Source organism: Mobula birostris, chromosome 4 (genome assembly GCF_030028105.1).
Source record: "Mobula birostris isolate sMobBir1 chromosome 4, sMobBir1.hap1, whole genome shotgun sequence".
NCBI classification, from domain to species: Eukaryota; Metazoa; Chordata; class Chondrichthyes; order Myliobatiformes; family Myliobatidae; genus Mobula; species Mobula birostris.
This window is the reverse complement of record NC_092373.1, coordinates 175,715,057-175,727,395: the sequence shown is the minus strand read 5'-3', so window position 1 is coordinate 175,727,395 and position 12,339 is coordinate 175,715,057. Positions and strand designations below refer to the sequence as shown.

The 12,339-nt window shown below is 51.5% G+C and overlaps 1 protein-coding gene across 2 annotated transcripts in view; it reads right to left on the bottom strand.

Annotated features, from left to right (window-relative positions):
- LOC140196778 (nuclear factor NF-kappa-B p105 subunit-like) overlaps nucleotides 1-11,484 on the bottom strand; it is a 129,295-nt gene extending 117,811 nt beyond the window's left edge. The window contains exon 1 of one of the 2 annotated variants that reach the window (XM_072256553.1): nucleotides 11,311-11,484. The gene's annotated coding sequence lies outside the window, so the exon portion shown is untranslated. Of the gene's footprint in view, nucleotides 1-10,813; nucleotides 10,835-11,310 lie in introns of those variants that run through there. The other variant, XM_072256554.1, reaches the window with a different exon arrangement.
- Nucleotides 11,485-12,339: the final 855 nt, after the last annotated feature.

Sequence of the window (12,339 nt, the reverse complement as noted above, 5' to 3'; positions counted from 1 at the left end):
CAAGGCTTGGAGGGATATAGATGATGTACTGGTAGGCAGGATTTGTTTAGCCCAACAGCATGTTCAGCAGACAAAGTGGGCTGAACAGCCTGTAGCTGTGCTGTTGTAAGATTCTGAGCCTTTTAACAAATCGGTATTATGTAGAGGGATGAAGCACCAATTTCTACAAAACTGTCACAAATTCCAGGGAAACTGAATGGAGTCAGCGTAACTTTACCTGCACTCGGCAAAGCAATAAAGGATTTATGGCAAATTAGTGTTGCTGTGTACACTGATGGTGTGCAGGAGCTCAGCGCCATGACTACAGCATCAGCACGGGCATCATGGAGGAGCTCAGCGCCATGACTACAGCATCAGCACGGGCATCATGGAGGAGCTCAGCGCCATGACTACAGCATCAGCACGGGCATCATGGAGGAGCTCAGCGCCATGACTACAGCATCAGCACGGGCATCATGGAGGAGCTCAGCGCCATGACTACAGCATCAGCACGGGCATCATGGAGGAGCTCAGCGCCATGACTACAGCATCAGCACGGGCATCATGGAGGAGCTCAGCGCCATGACTACAGCATCAGCACGGGCATCATGGAGGAGCTCAGCGCCATGACTACAGCATCAGCACGGGCATCATGGAGGAGCTCAGCGCCATGACTACAGCATCAGCACGGGCATCATGGAGGAGCTCAGCGCCATGACTACAGCATCAGCACGGGCATCATGGAGGAGCTCAGCGCCATGACTACAGCATCAGCACGGGCATCATGGAGGAGCTCAGCGCCATGACTACAGCATCAGCACGGGCATCATGGAGGAGCTCAGCGCCATGACTACAGCATCAGCACGGGCATCATGGAGGAGCTCAGCGCCATGACTACAGCATCAGCACGGGCATCATGGAGGAGCTCAGCGCCATGACTACAGCATCAGCACGGGCATCATGGAGGAGCTCAGCGCCATGACTACAGCATCAGCACGGGCATCATGGAGGAGCTCAGCGCCATGACTACAGCATCAGCACGGGCATCATGGAGGAGCTCAGCGCCATGACTACAGCATCAGCACGGGCATCATGGAGGAGCTCAGCGCCATGACTACAGCATCAGCACGGGCATCATGGAGGAGCTCAGCGCCATGACTACAGCATCAGCACGGGCATCATGGAGGAGCTCAGCGCCATGACTACAGCATCAGCACGGGCATCATGGAGGAGCTCAGCGCCATGACTACAGCATCAGCACGGGCATCATGGAGGAGCTCAGCGCCATGACTACAGCATCAGCACGGGCATCATGGAGGAGCTCAGCGCCATGACTACAGCATCAGCACGGGCATCATGGAGGAGCTCAGCGCCATGACTACAGCATCAGCACGGGCATCATGGAGGAGCTCAGCGCCATGACTACAGCATCAGCACGGGCATCATGGAGGAGCTCAGCGCCATGACTACAGCATCAGCACGGGCATCATGGAGGAGCTCAGCGCCATGACTACAGCATCAGCACGGGCATCATGGAGGAGCTCAGCGCCATGACTACAGCATCAGCACGGGCATCATGGAGGAGCTCAGCGCCATGACTACAGCATCAGCACGGGCATCATGGAGGAGCTCAGCGCCATGACTACAGCATCAGCACGGGCATCATGGAGGAGCTCAGCGCCATGACTACAGCATCAGCACGGGCATCATGGAGGAGCTCAGCGCCATGACTACAGCATCAGCACGGGCATCATGGAGGAGCTCAGCGCCATGACTACAGCATCAGCACGGGCATCATGGAGGAGCTCAGCGCCATGACTACAGCATCAGCACGGGCATCATGGAGGAGCTCAGCGCCATGACTACAGCATCAGCACGGGCATCATGGAGGAGCTCAGCACCATGACTACAGCATCAGCACGGGCATCATGGAGGAGCTCAGCACCATGACTACAGCATCAGCACGGGCATCATGGAGGAGCTCAGCACCATGACTACAGCATCAGGTTGATGAAGAGATCATGAGCTCATCCGAGACCTACTCAACTGCATTGTCGTCCAAGTTGTTACTATAGATGACAAACACCAGGGAGTCAGCGTCCACCCCTGTGGCACACCACTGGTCACAGGCCTCCAATCTGAGCATCAGCCCAGCACCAACACCACCCACTTCCTTCTGTCACGCTCATCCTTGTGTCCAAATGTCGAACTCACCCTGGGTCCCACGTTATCCAACCAGCCTACCAGTAAAGGCCTTGTCAAGGTCCACGGAGACTTCTACCGCCCTGCCCTCATCAATCCTCTTGTTCACCTGTTTCATGAGACATGACTTCCCACTCACAAAGCCAAGATGACTATCTCTAATCAGTTCTTGCAAATAAATCATGTCCCTCAGAATTTCCACCGGTAACTTTCACACCTCTGATGTTTGACTCACAGACAATTTCCCTGGCTTGTCCCCGCACACCTCATTAAATAAAAGCACTGCATTATTCACCCTCCAATCATCCTGCACCTCACCTGTGGCTAACGATGATACAAATATTTCTCCCAGGGCTCCAGCAACTTCTTCCCTGGCTTCTCACGATGTCCTCGGATGCTCGTGGCTGCGCCCTTTCTGTGCCATGGACTTTATAATGTGGATGTGTTTCAGGATGTTGCTGTTCCCTTCCCCAAACTCACTGCCTTCATTGTAAATACAGACGCGACATATCCATTTAAGACTTCACCCATCTCCTGTAGCTCCACACATGGATAACCACACTTATCACCTGTTCTCTCTCTAGTTTCCCTGTCATGCTTATTCTTGGATAATCTGTTAGCTCCTTAGTCACAAATTCAGAATCTCAAAGCCTTCCTCCAAGCCTCACAATGTGAAGCATCTGACCAGGGACCACAGAGAGGTCGGTCGCCCAGATCTCATCATGAGGAATGTCGCCACTAAGGGCCTCCTCATTGCCCTCCTCCCACACCGAGAAAAACATCAGTTGTGTGTGTTAGCGTTCAAACAGCAATGACTTTTGTCACTGATAGCTGGCGAGAAATAAGCAGCGAAACAATTCAGAACTGTTTTGCTCACTGCAGTTTCAAGCATTCAGGCCTGGAGATGCCAGAGAGGGCTGGGCGTGAAAATGAAGCGACTTCACTACTTCAACAAGTTAAGAACTACAAAGGCGTCAACCATCATGTTAAATGACGCACCAACAGCGATGCCCTGCAGAAAGTTCATTAAGCTACTTCTTCTTTCAAATATGATTCTACTGCTAAGCTGGAACCTGTGATTTATATTCTGATGGTGTGTTTCGTGCCGTCTGAGTGATCTGGTGCTTTGCTGTCTCTGAGGGACTTTGGTTAAGGTTTGGAGTGAAATCTGCAGCCTGGAAGGATGGAGACGGGTCACAAGTCCATGATTGACTCCACTGCTTCTCTCCGACTGAGGCGCTGAGCGAGGCTGAAGTTGACGAGGACAACAGCGGAGGACAGTCAGGTGTTCAGCACCATCTGCCTGCATTTAACTGGTCTCCCTCTCACTCTCACTAGCTGCTGTCAGATGAAAGTACAGCAGTCCTGGGATCTACACTTCAGGGATCGATCAGCGAGGCTGTGCACTCATTCTGGAGGACTTTCGGGTTCATGTTACATGTGTTTCTGGATTGCTGGTTTTGAGTGGTTTGAATGGGACGATCAATGCGAAGTGGGGCATTTGATAATAAATGTACTCTGAATCTTCGAAAATGAAGAATTGGAAGATGCAATTGTATGAGGGCAGTCCATTAACTGCAATAGTTCTCTGACTGTAAATGAACAAAATCAGCACAATCAAAAGAACACAACTCTGCCACAGACGGTCCCAGGCCTGACTGTGTAAGGAGGAAGATTGGACATGGGGCTAGCAAACCCATCCCGTAAAAACCCAGAGACACAGAAAGGTCAAAAGAAGCTCCAAAAACCTCAATCCTGGGAGAGAAAGGATCTTCAAAGATGGGCTACACCTGGGGACAACTTGAAAGTCTAGTCCTGGACAAAGTACTCAGTTGAGCTTCTGTCAGTGGCCCAGGAGGGATGGTGGGCTTAAGATGAAGAAAAGAACATGGCAAGAACACTGGATAAATTCCTCTGTTGATAACTATTAGGAACTACAGTTTTACAGCACTGTGTAGTACAGTTAAATTTGTCTGTATTTCATTTAAATAACATAACGTATTACTCAGTTAAATGGCAGTTTATCTTTTTCATATATTTTTAACCATTTTCATAAAATCAGCTAATTGGGGTAGCCATTCAATTGGCCAAAATGTACAGATGTGTCCCAATTAACCAGAATCCACTGTATATAGGCTTGAGGAGATTCAGTACGTCACCAAAGACTCCAGAACATTTCTACAGATGTACCATGGAGAGCATTCAAACTGGTTGATACGGAGCTGGTGACACACAGCATCGGAAAAAGGTGCAGAGTGTTGTAAACTCAGCCAGTTCCACCATGGGCACTGGGCTCCCCCACCCTGGGCACCAGTCTCCCCCACCATCGAGGACATCTTTAAACGGTGATACCTTACATCCATCACGAAGGACCCCCATAACCCAGGATATGCCCTCTTCTCGTTGACATCCTCAAGGAGGAGGAACAGAAAAAAAAGCCTAAGGTCACACACTCAACATTTTCGAAACAGCTTCTTCCCTTCTGCCCTTGGATTTCTAAACAGTCCATGAACCCTATTTCACAACGTCACTCTCCTCTTGTGCTGTTTATGTTTATTGTAACTGTTGTAATTGCACCATACTGCTGCCACAAAATATAAACTTCACCAACTATATCAGTGACAATAAACCTCACAACTGGCTACCCCCGTCGAGGACTGCCATACTTCTTTCTCAAATCTGATTTCCTGCGGAAATTCCTTTGCACCGTAAAACTGTAATCCTGACCAAGGGTCCACAGCAGACCCATTCTCAGTGCTGCCCCACCTTCAACAGGCTTCCACAGCCGATCCACAGAGCTAACAGGAAACCCTCCCACCCACATCACCTCGCTCCAGAACCAGGTCACCCAATGTTTGCTGAGCCGCAAACATGCAGATGATGCCTGTTCAGAGGCCGAGCTCCAGGCCCTCGTTGGAAGCCGTTCGCTGAGGCAGACAGGAGAGTGGTCTTGCAGCTGTCAGCTCCAAAGCAAAGGTCTTGTAGTGCCACGATCCTGATGCACAGTATCACCGCGTGCTGCAGTGGAGAATGTCAACCACTCAGTAAACATGTCTCTACATTACGGTGGAGTCATAACACAAAGAATTTTACTCCCTCACATTGTGGGATGGATGGAAGACTTAAATAAATTCTAAATAAAGTGCTAACCTGTTCAATCTTTCCCTATAATTCCTGGCAACATCCTTGTAAATTTTCACTGTACTCCTTCAATCTTATTGAAATCTTTAATTTGTTGTTCCATGGGATGTGTCTATCTTGTGAATGCTGTTTATCTGATGCTGCTGTAAGCAAGTTTCTCATTGCACCTGTGAATTCACTTACTTGTGCAAATGACCCAAACTGAACATTCTTCCAAATCCACTGGGAGCAATGTCTCCCTGGCCAACATCCCAGGCACCAGGTTAGACACAGCTGGGCAGTTCAATGCACGGCCAGCACTGTCTCGAAAACAAGCTCATGGGGAGAGAACACTGGCCAGACAGCGGAAAAGATTCAGTGATGTGCTCAGAATCTACTTCTAAAATGCAACATTCCCATGACTCCTGGAAATCCGTGGTCCATGATCACTTAAACTGGAGATCTGCGAACTCAGAGTGCACGGAGACGGTCAGTACACGTCAGGAGGAGTGGACCACCCCATGGACTACTGCCTGCCCTGTCAGCCTTCTCCAGACCCGTCTGGGGGTGAGTCTGTGGTTCCCACATTCACCTCAGGGCACAGAGGACCGGAGCGGAAGGGAGTAAAATTCCATCCCAAGGGACTGCCCGTGAAGAACAGGTGCTAGTTACATATGTGGGGGTGGGATTTACTGCAACACTTGCAGGAAATTAATGCCTGCTGCTTCGATCTGAAAACGCTGGCGCATAGAGCCTTCTCCACACAGGGTATGCACATGGTTAGTTCCAGTCTGTCACTAGCTGTCCCTCAGTATCAGAGGATGAGTGTAACTGAAGTCTCAGTTTAAAGTTACTTTGAATAATAGAGATACAGATAGTATCACTTCATATCATTAACAATGTAACTGATTCCAGCAACAATGTAACAGGCTGAGTTCCCAGCCTGGGAGGAGACTCACAAATAGTCCCTTGTTCACCAGTACAAGAACCCAGATGGAAAATCCTGCGTTTGTATAGCAGCCCTTCAACACATCCAAAGTGTGTGTTCACTAGGAGTGAAGTATAGACACATCTGCACTACAGGAAACGTGGCAGATAGTCTGGGCACAGCAAGATCCCCCAACATGAGAAATGACTGGATAAGTTTATTCAGTGTAATGAATGGGAGTGTGACTTCTGTCCCTAACGCTAAAGCGGCAGGCACCCTGTTAATATAAACATAAGATTCAGCTTCAGAATCTGGCCATTTTTGGTCAGGCAGACACAGTTTATTGTCCATCTCCAGTTGCCCTCGAGAAGGGGGGGAGGGAGCTGCATACTTGAGCCATTTCAGTCATGTTAGAAGGTCGTAACAGGGTTTAGCTGCAGTGACAGTGAAGGACCGGCAATGTTTCCCAGTCTCACACACACACACAAAACGCTGGAGGAACTCAGCAGGCCCACGGAGGGGAATAAACAGTTGACAATTCGGACCGAGACCCTTCATCAGTACTTACGTTTCCGAGTCAGGATGATGTGTGAGCTGGGGCGGGGGGGGGGGGGGGATCCTCCAGGTGGAAATGCTCCTCTGATCCCTCATGTTTCTTGGTGTCAGAGGTGATGTGTTTGGGATGTCTGTCAGAGTAGCCTGCGTGAGTAACATCAGTTCATTTTGTAGACAAGTGCACTGGTGGTGGAGGGAGATAGGGAGTGCTTAAGGGGTGGATGGTGTATTGACTGAGCAGACAGTACCCCATCCACACCCTCCCTCCCTCCACTACTTTTCCCTGGAAGGAGTTGAACTTCTTGAGAGTTATTAATGCTGCACTTGGCCAAGCCAGCGGAGAATATTCCACTACTCTTGTGCCTCGTAGATGGCGGGGCGGCCTTGCGGTGTCAGGAGGAGAGTCTCTCATTGTGAGATCCCCAGCCTTGACCTACTCTTATAGCCATGGGATGTGTCTATCTGGTCCAGTGGAGTTTCTGATTAATGTGACCCCAATGTGTTGAGGGAGGGAGAAATGGATGGTGATACTGTCACAAAAATGTCATGGGTAGGTGATTATAGTCTCTGGTGTAGATGTCCATTGCCTGGTACCTTTGTGGTGAGAATGTTACCTGCCTGGATGTTGTCCAGGCTTTGTAGGTATGGGCTGCTTCATTAACTAAGTTACAAAGGGGATTAAACACTGAACAATCAGTAAACATCTTATGTTGGAAGGAAGGTCATCAATGAAGAAGCTGAAGCTGATCTTGGACATCATGGTCTCCGGCAATGAGGTCAAAACACTGGACCTCTTCCTTGTACGCGGTATAAGCCCAACTGCAAGAGTATATTCACTTTTGATGTCCATTGACTTCTTTATCACCAGGGTTCCAAGAAGCTGCACTCAAACTCTGCCACAATGTCAGGGAAGTCACGATGTCCTGCCAAAGGGTCTCAGCCTGAAATGTCAACCGTATTCTTTTCCATAGATGCAGGCTGGCCTGCTGAGTTCCTCCAGCATTTTGTGTGTGTTGCTTGGATTTCCAGCACCTACAGATGTTCTCGTTTGTGATCAGTGCACTGGATCAAGTTCGGACCTGGGCTGTGATGAGGATTTCTCACTGGGGAGGTTGCTGTTGAGTGAAGTGCCACTGACAACACTGTTAGTGACACCCTCCATCACTTACTAACGGCACACCTGGACAACCTGCACACTACTGGGAGCTCTCAGCTGTTTTGATATCACAGGGGGTGAATGGGATCGTCAGGAGACCATCAGAGTGAATGGCTTTTGTTCTGGTGGGATCTCGGAAGGGAAGCCGAGATGGATCATTCCGCTTCTGACTGAACGCGGTTGTGAGTGCTTCAGCCTCGTCCACAGCCCTCACAGGTCGGATCCTGTGTCACTGAGGATGGGGATCTCCTTGGAGCCTCATCCACCTGTCCATGGTTGAATTGTCCGCCACCATTCACAACCAGATGGCTGTCTACAGAGCTTCAACCTGAGCCATTACGGTGGGACATCTCACTCTGTCTATCCGTGTCACACACACACAGCCCCATGTACCCGCCTCACCCTCAGTATCTCTGATGGTGTTCCCAGCTCATCTGTCTGCACACACGGGTCCCCTGGTTTGACAGCATGGCTGAGTGAGGACACGCCAGGCCGTGAGGGGACAGACTTGAGGTGACGGCACCTCATGGAGTTGCCGGGTCTGTCACTGTTCCCCTCCTCAGGATCGAGGAAGAGTTGCTTCCACTCCAGTTTTTAGAGGCCAGGGGTAATTGGCCACCTCCTGCCCAACGTCTGAGCTCCTGAGCTGTGATCACAGAGTCCATCACTGTCAGGAATGTCCACAAGGGTCCAGAAATCCAGGTCCCAGTTATCACGAGTGAAGTCCACACATTATGATGGCGGGTGTCCTCAGAGTGAAGACAGAACTGTGGCACCACAGGGACAGCACAATGGCCACCCGTACCAGTACTCCCAGGGACAGATGTATCTACCACAGGGCGACGGGTGAGGACGGGGCCCAGTGTGTTTGTCCCATTGCTGGTCACTCACTACCTGCTGTAAACCCAGTCAGGGACTCCCATCCTCCTGGACCCAGACACTTGGGTCAGTGGTGGCGTCATCTGTGATGGATACTGAGGTCCCCACCCAAGGGGCATTCTGTGTCGGGCTGCACTCAGTGTTCCTTAAGAGGGAGGAGCCCCAATTCATTAGCTCTGGGTGGATGGTGATCAGGAGGGGGTTTCCTTGCCATGGGTAACCTGAAAACAAATGACTTCGTGGCATCAGGAGTCAATGTGGATGACCCCATGGCCTACTCCCTCCCACCAATACATTACTAAGCCACCATGACCGGTGGGCCTGTCCTGTGGGTGTGACAGGACCGACCCAGGGATGTGCTGGTAGAATCTGACATATAACCATATAACAATTACAGCACGGAAACAGGCCATCTCAGCCCTTCTAGTCCATGCCGAACTCTTACTCTCACCTAGTCCCACCAACCTGCACTCAGCCCATAACCCTCCATTCCCTTCCTGTCCATGTATCTATCCAATTTAACTTTGAATGACAACATCGGACCTGCCTCAACCACTTCTGCTGGAAGCTCGTTCCACACAGCTACCACTCTATGAGTAAAGAAGTTCCCCCTCATGTTACCCCTAAACTTTTGCCCCTTAACTCTCAACTCATGTTCTCTTGTTTGAATCTCCCCCACTCTCAATGGAAAAAGCCTACCCATGTCAACTCTATCTATTCCCCTCCTAATTTTAAATACCTCTATCAAGTTCCTCCTCAACCTTCTACGCTCCAAAGAATAAAGACCCAACTTGTTCAACCTTCGTCTGCAACTTAGGAGATGAAACCCAGTGAACATTTAGGGTCTGATTCCGAGAGGTCAACTGTCCGGTGGTTGCTCGGTGAACCAACACTAGGGATGAACTCCACGACGTCTGTGGGAAGGCTCTCCCGAGTTGGAGATCGGCCTGCAGGTGTTCCGCGAGCACGACGAGGCTGGGAGTGACCATAGTGACTCCGCATCTGTTGCCCACCTGTTTGAATGCAGCAACACAACTGAGTGGTTTACAGGACCCCCTCAGGAGGCACTCCATCTTCAACCAGATGAGGAGAGTTGGGAGCCTCAGTTAGGTCAGAGTGGGAGAGGACAGTGCAGTCCCCTGTAGAGACAGGCCCTTTGCCCCAGAGTGTCTGCACCGATCATGATACCAATCTACACTAGTCCCATTGCTTTTGCGCCCCTGTGCCTCACCATGCCCTGCCTCAGTGAAGGAGTTGGGTGTTGATGGGTCAGGTCGTTTCCATAGTGACCAGCTTGTCTCTTCCAAATCACAGTGTCATTACTGGATTGTCAGTCTCACCCCCTGGGTCAGTAGATCAGTAACTGAACCCTATCCACATACCAGACGGGAACAGGAAACCATTCTTCTCTTTCAGCCCGGTTCCTCCCCGTAATCCCACACAATGAATGCCTCCTGGTTCAGCGACTCTACGGGTAAAGAATTACAACAAACAGCCCCTCATTCTGAAGCTACAGCCCAGTCAGTAATCGACCCTTCCCCACAAGAGAAAGCACCATTTCAACACCCCCTCTGAAACTTTTGTGGTTTAATATGGTCGCCACTTGCTCCAACTCCCAATGAGTTCAACAGTTGCCTCCCTCCCCGGAATCCATACAATCCAGTCAGACTCGATGGGCCAAAAGGCCTAGTCCTGCTCATGTCTTACGGATCAGTGAAACTCCCCACTCCTGTTTCACCAGAAAGGACAACGTGGTGCTGGGCTGGGCAGACACAGCTCCCAGAATCTCCACTGATTTGTTGAGTTTACTCTCACAGCTGAGCCTGAGATGGGAGAAAGCAGTGTCCAGTTGGCAGACCCCTCACCAAGCGCTCAGCTGCAAGAAGGGGAGACCAACGCAGACACCTGAAACTCAACTCTGCCTCAGCACCAGTTCTGCTCCTCCAGGCAAGGTGTACAATTAACGTGTGTGGTGGCGAACAGGATGTACTCACGTTTGACTGATCCACCAGAGGAAAACACCTCGTTATCCCACTTGGTGAATTATCATATAGTTCCCACAACCATCACAGGACCGCACAGCCCGACGTCAAACTGGCTCCTGACACACAGATTGCCCATCACCTCAACTCCCATTGGCGAGACTTCCCTTCTCTCATCACAGCCGGTGCCGAGAGCCCAGCCCCGGGACTCGAGATCCGGCAGCAGGACGACAGCGCTACCCTCCGCCAGCAGCCCCGCCGGGGTTAACTCCTCCCTCTCCGAGGCACTCACCCCACTGTCCCTCCGCTCCGCGTTTCAGACAAACACCGAACATCGGAGACCGGGCCCTTTCCCGGTGCACGGAGCGCCCACAGTCGGTTCGGCCCCGGGCGGAAGATCAGCGGCGGTAGTCGGCCCCCTCCTCGGGGTCGGCCCCCTCCTCGGGGTCGGCCCCCTCCCCGGGATCTCCCCCCCACCCCCAGCGCACCCCACCCCACCCCTTACTTACCGCGGCCTCTCCAGCTCAGGGACCAGTTGGGATGTTCTCCGGCCTGGGCTGAGCGGGGCGGCCGCTGTCTCAGCGCTCCATGCGCGGCCACTCAGCTCTTCCTCCCGGCCGGGAAATTCCCCGCCCCGCCCCCGCCGCAACGATGCACCGCCCCGACTTCGGGCAGGAAGTTCGGCCCAGATCCTCTCCCCCTTCCCCCCTCCGTCCTCCCATCCCCGCTCCCGCCCCCCTCAGACCCTCCCTCATCGGGATATCACTCTCCCCACCGGTTGCCTGGCTCCTCCTCTCCCCCCCACCCCCTCATCTCAGTCTCAGACCTGCCGCCCTGTTCCAGCCTCCGCACCGGGAAGTCCTGCAAACCATTCGTCAGGGTCTAGAAATGAGACCTCTGCGAATGCGAGGTGTCTTCAGCGACACGTTCAAAATACTGCACCAGGGGGAGATAAACAGTCAACTTTTCGGGCTGAGACTCCCCAGCATTTTGTGTATATTCCTATCACAAGTTTGTAGTTAAAGTCAAATCTCTTTTCATTCTCCTCAACTCGGTGGACACTGGCCAAGTTTTCCCAATTTCTGGTCACCTTGCCGCGACAGTTGGTGGACCTTTGCTTCCCTCCCGACAAGGTAAGTCTGGAGCAAGGAGACCAGAACTCCTCCTGTGGTCAAAACCTCATGCAATAAGGCCCAGTCCTCTGAGCCTTCTCTCCAGGCTACACCTAACGTTTCCCTTCCGAGGTCAGTGTGTGAAGACATCAAGTCTCTTTGTAAGTCAGCTCGATCAAACAACATGTAATAGTCCTAAACACAAGAGATTTATTTATTGAGGGAAAATAAGACATAGGAGCAGAATTAGGCCATTCAGCCTGCCACGTCTGCTGTGTCATTCCACCATGGCTGACCCTGAACCCACGCAACCCCATACACCTGCCTTCTCGCCATATCCATTGATGCCCTGACCAATCAGGAAATGATCAACTTCTGCCTTAAATATACCCACGGACTTGGCCTCCACCGCAGTCTGTGGCAGAG